The sequence below is a fragment of the Typopeltis vanoorti genome, chromosome 1 (assembly GCF_054136105.1).
Source record: "Typopeltis vanoorti isolate ZY-2024b chromosome 1, IOZ_Tvanoo_1.0, whole genome shotgun sequence".
Lineage (NCBI taxonomy): Eukaryota > Metazoa > Arthropoda > Arachnida > Uropygi > Thelyphonidae > Typopeltis > Typopeltis vanoorti.
This window is the reverse complement of record NC_143549.1, coordinates 139,820,189-139,827,831: the sequence shown is the minus strand read 5'-3', so window position 1 is coordinate 139,827,831 and position 7,643 is coordinate 139,820,189. Positions and strand designations below refer to the sequence as shown.

The 7,643-nt window shown below is 37.1% G+C and overlaps 1 protein-coding gene across 1 annotated transcript in view; it reads left to right on the top strand.

Moving 5' to 3' along the window:
- Positions 1-806: 806 nt before the first annotated feature.
- LOC150110474 (small ribosomal subunit protein uS11) overlaps positions 807-7,643 on the top strand; it is a 64,948-nt gene continuing 58,111 nt past the window's right edge. The window contains exon 1 of the mRNA XM_090394020.1: positions 807-870. The gene's annotated coding sequence lies outside the window, so the exon portion shown is untranslated. The remainder of the gene's footprint in view (positions 871-7,643) is intronic.

Sequence of the window (7,643 nt, the reverse complement as noted above, 5' to 3'; positions counted from 1 at the left end):
GTGGTAGAGAGGATACAGAGGCGGGTTACAAAGATTGTTGCAGGTCTGTGGGATGTTCCCTATGAGGATAGATTGATGATCTGTGGGCTCCAAAAACTAGCTGATAGACGTAGGATAGGAGATATGATAGAGGTATTTAAATTGTTAAAGGGATTTTACAGGATTGATACTGATGATATTCTTAAGACCAATGCCGGATGTGAGAGAACGAGGGGCCATCCCTGGAGATTGTGTAAGAGTGTGGTTAACAAGGGTGTTAGGACTAGATTTTTTACTTGGAGGGTTGTGTTGTGAATGGGTGGAATGCTTTGCCAGAACTGGTTGTGAATGCTTCAACTGTGAATGAATTTAAGGAGAGGTATGACAGGTATTGTGTAAATAATGGTTAGTGTGTCAATGTCGGGTCTCCCGTGATTAGTCTTTTGACTCCATGGAGACACCGTTAAAATAATAATAATAATAATAATAATAATAATAATAATAATAATAATAATAATAATAATAATAATAATAATAATAATAATAATATATACTGTGTATACAGTATATTTTAGTTGGAATTTTAATGTTGAAGAAAATGCGTATTATATTCCTATTTAGAGAATTCTTCAAGCAAATAGCTTCCTACACTTTAAATAGTTAAAAATATGAAAATAACGATAATCATAATTATTATAATTATAACAATTATTATAATAATGTTATAATTTATTATAATTATTATAATTATAATAATTATAATAAACAGTAACGAGAGCATAAGAAAATAAGAGTGGAATAGCATCTAGCGCCACCTTAAAATTTAATTTTATCGTGCGTTCCTTTTTTTTGTATGTGAGCTAGTGGGATTTACAAATTTTTAAGCTCCAGGTATGTGTGAGTTTTGTAATAAGAATCGCATTTAATCCTCGTTGTTTGTCTATACTGATTTAAAGAATAATATTATTTAAAATTTTTACAGTCGAAATCGTTTTGTTCTTGTAATTGTTTTTATTTTGCAATACTGGAATTAAGTTGCACATTGCATCTGTGTGCGTCGACTTTTCGAGTTCGGAAGAACCATTTCAATTGTGAATCAAAGTATTTGTATATGATTCTTAAGTGAATTGAAATGCATAGCCAACTGTCGAATTAGTTTCCGTATTTTTAATCAGCATTCTGTATGATTTTATTTTGTTTACGTTGTATCTTTGCGGTCTGCTTTTGCCATTACTTTATGTAGCATTTATTTATTATTAATTGAATGTACCCGCATCTGTGTATAAAGAATAAATAAATAAGAATTTATTTATCGACTAGCTATATTTTAGTAGTGAGGTTCTATAAACTTCTTATGGACTGATTGGAAGCATCTCGCAGCGCGAAGTACCCCCCCCCCCCCTCCGTTGTTATTGCTAGACTTGCTAAATGACAAAGATAGAGCATTACCACCTCTTTGGCATGTTCCTGTAATATATGTGGTGATATACATGGCCAAAGGAGTGGAAAGAGAACAAAATAATTGATTTACATGAGACTTCAGTGGCAGATTATACATCAGTCAGTATCTCGAGAGTGGTAAAAGTACTGAAAAAGTTGGTCAAAGTGAATTCAGGAATGGATGGATAAGAATATGATTCTCTGAGTGGCAGAATGGTTTTGTGAAGGGTCTGTTTGTTATGCAAATTAGAACAAATGGAGGATAGCTATGAAACTGGTGATATGGATATCATGGTGGATGATGGATAGGTACCCAAAAGTCATATATAGAGGAGCAGAATCCAGAAAAAAAAAAGCAGGTGACTAGTGGGATGCATTGAGGCTCTGTGCTTGGACCATTGCTGTGATATAGGAAATAATTTGAAGGGAAATATTCATTTGTTTGCTGATTATGCAAAATTGGGGGTAATAGGTGGAGAGTTCACAGGATGATTTAAATGTACAGTCAGTATGGGCAAAAGATAATGGGTGTCATTTTAATGTGGCAAAATTTATTGTTATGCATTTGGGACAAATAGATCACAAGTTTTGTACTACACTGATAAAACTGTACTTCAGGAAATTGACAAAACTAGGTATTTGGGGATGGGTAGATAGAGTTGGAGGGCATATTGTTATGGTCTCCAAGGTGGCTTATAGGATTTCTTATTTATGAAGAACACACTAACATGCAGAGATAAGGAAGTTATTATTATTATCCCAAGACCTCATGGGGTCAAAGACTAATCTAGGAGGTCCTTTTATCACACACACCGCTCATCACACCATGTCTTAAACACACTCAAGCTCCTTGCAGACACCACACTCTCAGGCAAGGCATTCCAATCATTTACAACTCTGTACGAAAAAATCCTACTTCTCACTCCCTTACACCCTCTTTATACAGTTTCCAGAGATGACCTCTGGTTCTCCCACTATTTTCTGTAGAACTTCTCCAGCATTGATCCTATCACAACCCCTTACCAACTTGTAGGTCTGTATCATATCTCCCCTCTTCCTCCTGTCCACCAGACTCTGCAAATTCCATCTTCTCAATATTTCCTCATACTCGACATTCCAGAGGTCACAAACTACCTTAGTCAGTTGCCTTTGGAGCCTTTCCAACATCTCTTCATCCTTCTGAAACTAGGGGCACAATAGTCCATGTGTGGTCTAATCAAAGCCTTATACAACAGAACAAGAATCTCTCTACTTCTAGATGTCAGTGTCCTCTGCATCATTCCCAGAAGCCTTTGTGTTGTCTTCACAATTTTGGCTATGTGTCTCCTAAATTTCAGATCCTTATCCACTATCACAACCAGTTCTCTTATTTCCTCCACCTCCAACAATATATCCTCACCAAGCATAAATTCTGCATCCCATCTTTGTTTTCCAAATTTTAAAACCTTACATTTTGCAACATTGAACCCGCATCCCCCATTTCCATGCCCAATCACTCAATTTATTCAAGTCTTCTTGTAAGGCCACAACATCTTCACTACTCTTCATGGCTCGTCCCAACTTTCAATCATCTGCAAACAACTGAATATCGCCATCCAAATCTTCACCTATATCATTAATATACAAGTTAAACAGTAATGGCCCTAAAACAAACCCCTGAGGCACTTCACTAGTGACTTTCCTTTTCCTGGATATCGCTCCCCCATACACAACTTGTTAGTACCTATCAGATAACCAGTCTCCAATCCAATGCACTAATCTAATATCCGACCCCATCTGCTCTAGTTTGACTGTCAACTTATCATGAGGTACTCTATCAAAAGCATTTGCGAAATCCAAGTATATTACTGTGTATCCTTTTCCTCTGTCCAAGGAAGCAGTCATTTTATTGTAATAAGTAAGTAGATTACTAAAACATGACCTCTCTTTAGCAAATCCATGCTTTCCATCACAGATAATACCATTGTTGTCAACCTAACTCTGGATCCTAGTTCTCACAAGCTTCTCCAACAACTTAACCACAACACCTGACACACAGATAGGTCTATAGTTGGATGCTTGAGTTCGATCATCTCCTTTATGAAGCACAATCTTACCCTCCTTCCACTGCTTAGGAACTTGACCGAGTGCAAGACTCGTATTAAAAAAATATGTCAAGGCAGGTGTCAACTCACTGGCACATTCCTTCAGAATACGTGGTGATATATTATCACGTCCCACAGCCTTATTAACATCTAGTTTACTCAACTCCCCATACACCTCTTGCTCACTTACAGTCAGTCTCTCCTCCCATCATCAACTGCTCTCAATCTCTCCATGAAGTCACATTCACAAGACTGAAAGACCTTTATGAACTGCTATTAAGTATCTCCACCACACATTCTACAACAGCCATCTTTATACCATTTTCTCCAATCAATGTCATTCTTCCATAATCATTCTTTCTTTTGCTGGCTACATATCGAAAGAACTCCTTAGGATTCTTTTTTGGCTTCATTAGCTAACTGCTGTTCATACCTCTTTTTAGCTACCCTCACCAACCAAGTCACCCTGCTTGCCTGGTCTTTGTAAACCTCATGGAATTGATTATTTCCACTTCTCTTATGCTGCCTCCACAATGCCCTTTTTCTCTTTATCGCATGCTTAATCTCTTTATCCATCCATTTCACACCCACCTTATTTAACCTTCTCACCCTTGGAATACATTTAGACATTGCATCTATTAGATAGTTTTTGAAAATCCCCCAAGCAGCATTATTCTCTTTTCCAGCTAACTCCTCATTCCATGCTACACCCACAAGCTGTCTCCTGAGCTCTTTATAATCCCACCCCCACCTTGTAGTTCCACATATACCCTTTTTTCACAGAGGTCCTCACACTGCTGGCAATCACCCAGGTAATCACCTCATGGTCACTCTCGCCAATTGGTGGATGATTTGACACCTCATTTATAATTACATCCTAAGATGAGATGACCAAATCCAAGACCCTCAATCCTCATGTGCCCTCTGTTACATACTGTCTGAGGTAGTTATCCCTCAATAAACTCATTTCATTTACTTCCAGTTGATATCTCATCATTCCAGTCTATATTGCCATAATTAAAATCACTCATAATGATCACCCTTTTCTTATTTGCTTGACTAATTTGATTATACATTTCATTATCACCACCATCCAGATTACCTGGTCTATAACAACATCCAACCAAGTATTTGATTCCGTTCACCTCTATCTCACACCGTACTGCCTCAAAACCACTGGCACTATTTCCCTCTGGCATCTCTACTTTGTATGGACATAACTCTTTCTTTATCATCAATAGCACTCTTCCTCCCTTTTTATCCCTTCTATCCTCACAAAACACATCATACCCTTCCATCTCTATTCCTGTCAAGATGTCATCCTCTTCCAACCATGTCTCACACATTCCGACAATCTTTGGATGAACAGACGCAATTAGTGCAACCATTTATCTACCTTGTTTCTTCTAGCATTTGTATACAAAAACAACAGCTCATTTCTGGATCTACAGCTAGTTCCACTGATACCACTCACTCGATGTGATTTCTCCATGCTCGCCTGGGGCCATTTCCCTTTCTGCTTATTCATTTTAGAACCCTTTTCAATTCCAACTGTGTCCTCTTGATCCCAGGTCATCCCATTCCTTTCCTGTCTACATATGCTCTCACCTCCTCTTGGAGCATCCATCTTTCTCATGCTGTGTACCCCTGTCCACCCTTGTGGGGCCTTGATATGAACACATCTGAATTACTGTGCTCAAGTCTCCATCTGGGTTTCTTGAGGGTTCAGGAACAAGTGACCAAGATGGTGAATGGCCTGTGGAATGCTCCCTGTGAGGTGGGTTGCAAAAGTTTAATAGATGAAAAGAAGGGATATGATAGAAACATTTATGCTATTTATAAGAATGTATTGGATTGATTCAGGGGAAATGCTTTAAGCACTTGTCATCTCTGAAAGTTGAGTGAGAGTGTGGTCACTAAGGGTATGAAGTTTAGCTTTTTCACTTGGACCGTGGTGAATGAATATAATGCGTTTCCAGTCAGTTGCGAGTGCTTAATTTTGGTCTTTGTCATCTTTTTTTTGGTCTTTATGTCATCTCTTCATTCTCTGTATGGTCTACCTCTTCTGTTTACATCACCCATAATACCAAACATGAATGTCTTTATTTTCTGGTCCTCACTCATTCTGCAGATGTGTCCAAATAATTATTATTATTATTCGTGACACCTCCAAGGAGTCCGAAGACTCATTGTGGGAGGACACCTACTGTACAACTCTTTTTCTCCACTACTACACAGAACCTATACTACCAATCACCTACATCAGTGCCGTCTACTGCCCACAACCACCATCACCACTGCTAGAAATTTTTGTCTGTAAATTATGCGTGTTCTGAAGGGCCGATTTGTCTGTATGTGGGATGAAAAACCCGAATTTCCAGGAGGAAAAACCCTGCTACCATCGTATGACAGCTAACTCAGCTTGCAACTAACTAATTGCAGCTTGCATTTTATAATCTTCTGCATTAGATTCTCCTTTGGTTGTATTTTTTAATAGATCTCTTCATTTGTGACTTTCTGTACCCATCCTATTCTTAGAATTTTCCTGTAACAAGTTCTTTCAAATGCAAAACTTCTTTTTCTTGATTCCTTATTTATTACCCATGTTTCAGATCCATAGAGTACACCACTAAAGATGCACGTTTCCAGTACTCTTAGATTTGTTCTTCCCTTTGCAATTCTGATCTTTATTTCTTTTTTACAGTCCAAATCATGTCATTTTACTTCCTAAATATGTGAATTGTTCTACATTTTCCATAGAAATTCCGTCCACTTGTATCTTTTGTTTCATGTTCTTCTCACCAAATACCATTGTCTGTTTTTTCCAAGTTCATAACAAGTCCAAATCTTTTCCCTTCCTCATTTAACAGTTTCAATGTTTTTTTGTAGTTCTCTTTCTTCTTCTTCCATAATAACAATGTTATCTGCAAATCCCAGATTATTAATTCTCATCCCATGCACTGATATTCCTTTTGCCATCTTCCTTCATTTTATCCATTGCTCTTTCTAAATGCTTGGTGATATTGGGTCTCCCCTGTCTAGTACCTCTGCTTTTTCTAAACCAGTTCCCCAAACTAATAGCTATATTAAAAGTTAATAGCTATATTAACTAATAAAAAAACTAATAGCTATATTAAAAGATGTTCTTCTGAACATCTTTTAATATAGCTATTAGTTTTTTTATCAATTCCATAGATTCCAGAACTGCTAACGTCACTTTCTGGTCAATACTGTCAAATGCTTTCTGAAAATCAACAAAGCAAGTATATATGTTTTTGTTTTTTCTCGTAACTTTCTCTGCTATTAACCTCATTGTCAAAATCTGTTGAATTGTAGTTCTATCCTTCCTAAATCCTGCTTGCTTGTCTGCAAGGCATGCTTCCATTTGTGTTCTCAATCTTTCTGTCAATATCATCATCACTTTACCAAGATGACTTGTCAAGGCAATTGTTCTATAATTTTTACATTCTAGCTTATTTCCTTTCTTGTATAATGTCACTAATATTAATTTCACCCATTCCTCTGGCATTTTTCCTTCTTTCCATACCATATTACATAGTAGGTGCATTTCTGTAACCATACTTTTGCTGCCATATTTAATCATTTCTCCAGTGATGTTATTATTACCAGGGCTCTTGTTGTGTGTTAGCTGTCCTATTGCTTTTTCTACCTCTCCTTAAAATGTTCATATCATACTCATTACCTGGTGGTGATATCTGCTTCAATTCTTCAGTCAGTTTCGCAATGCTATCTAAATCTAGTTTTGCTTCATATAACTCACTACAGTATCTTGTCCACCGCTATACAATTTTCTCTTTATTCATCGATGTTTTGCCTTTTTCATCTTTGTTGTCTGTTTTGGTTACCACCTTCTATTAATGGTTCTATTCATTTTGTACACCTCCCTAGTTTTATGCTCTCCATAGTGCTGTTCTGTATTATTGCATTGAGCTTCTAACCATTTCGTCTTATCCATTCTGACTGCTTTTTTCACCTTATTAAACTTTCTTCTATATTGCTCCTCTATTTGTTCTGATGTATCCCTTCTTATCTTCAACATTCTTTTCTCCTGTACTAACTGTACTCACTAAATATCTAAAACTTGTGCTTACCTCAACCTCACACTAAATGGCCTCAAAG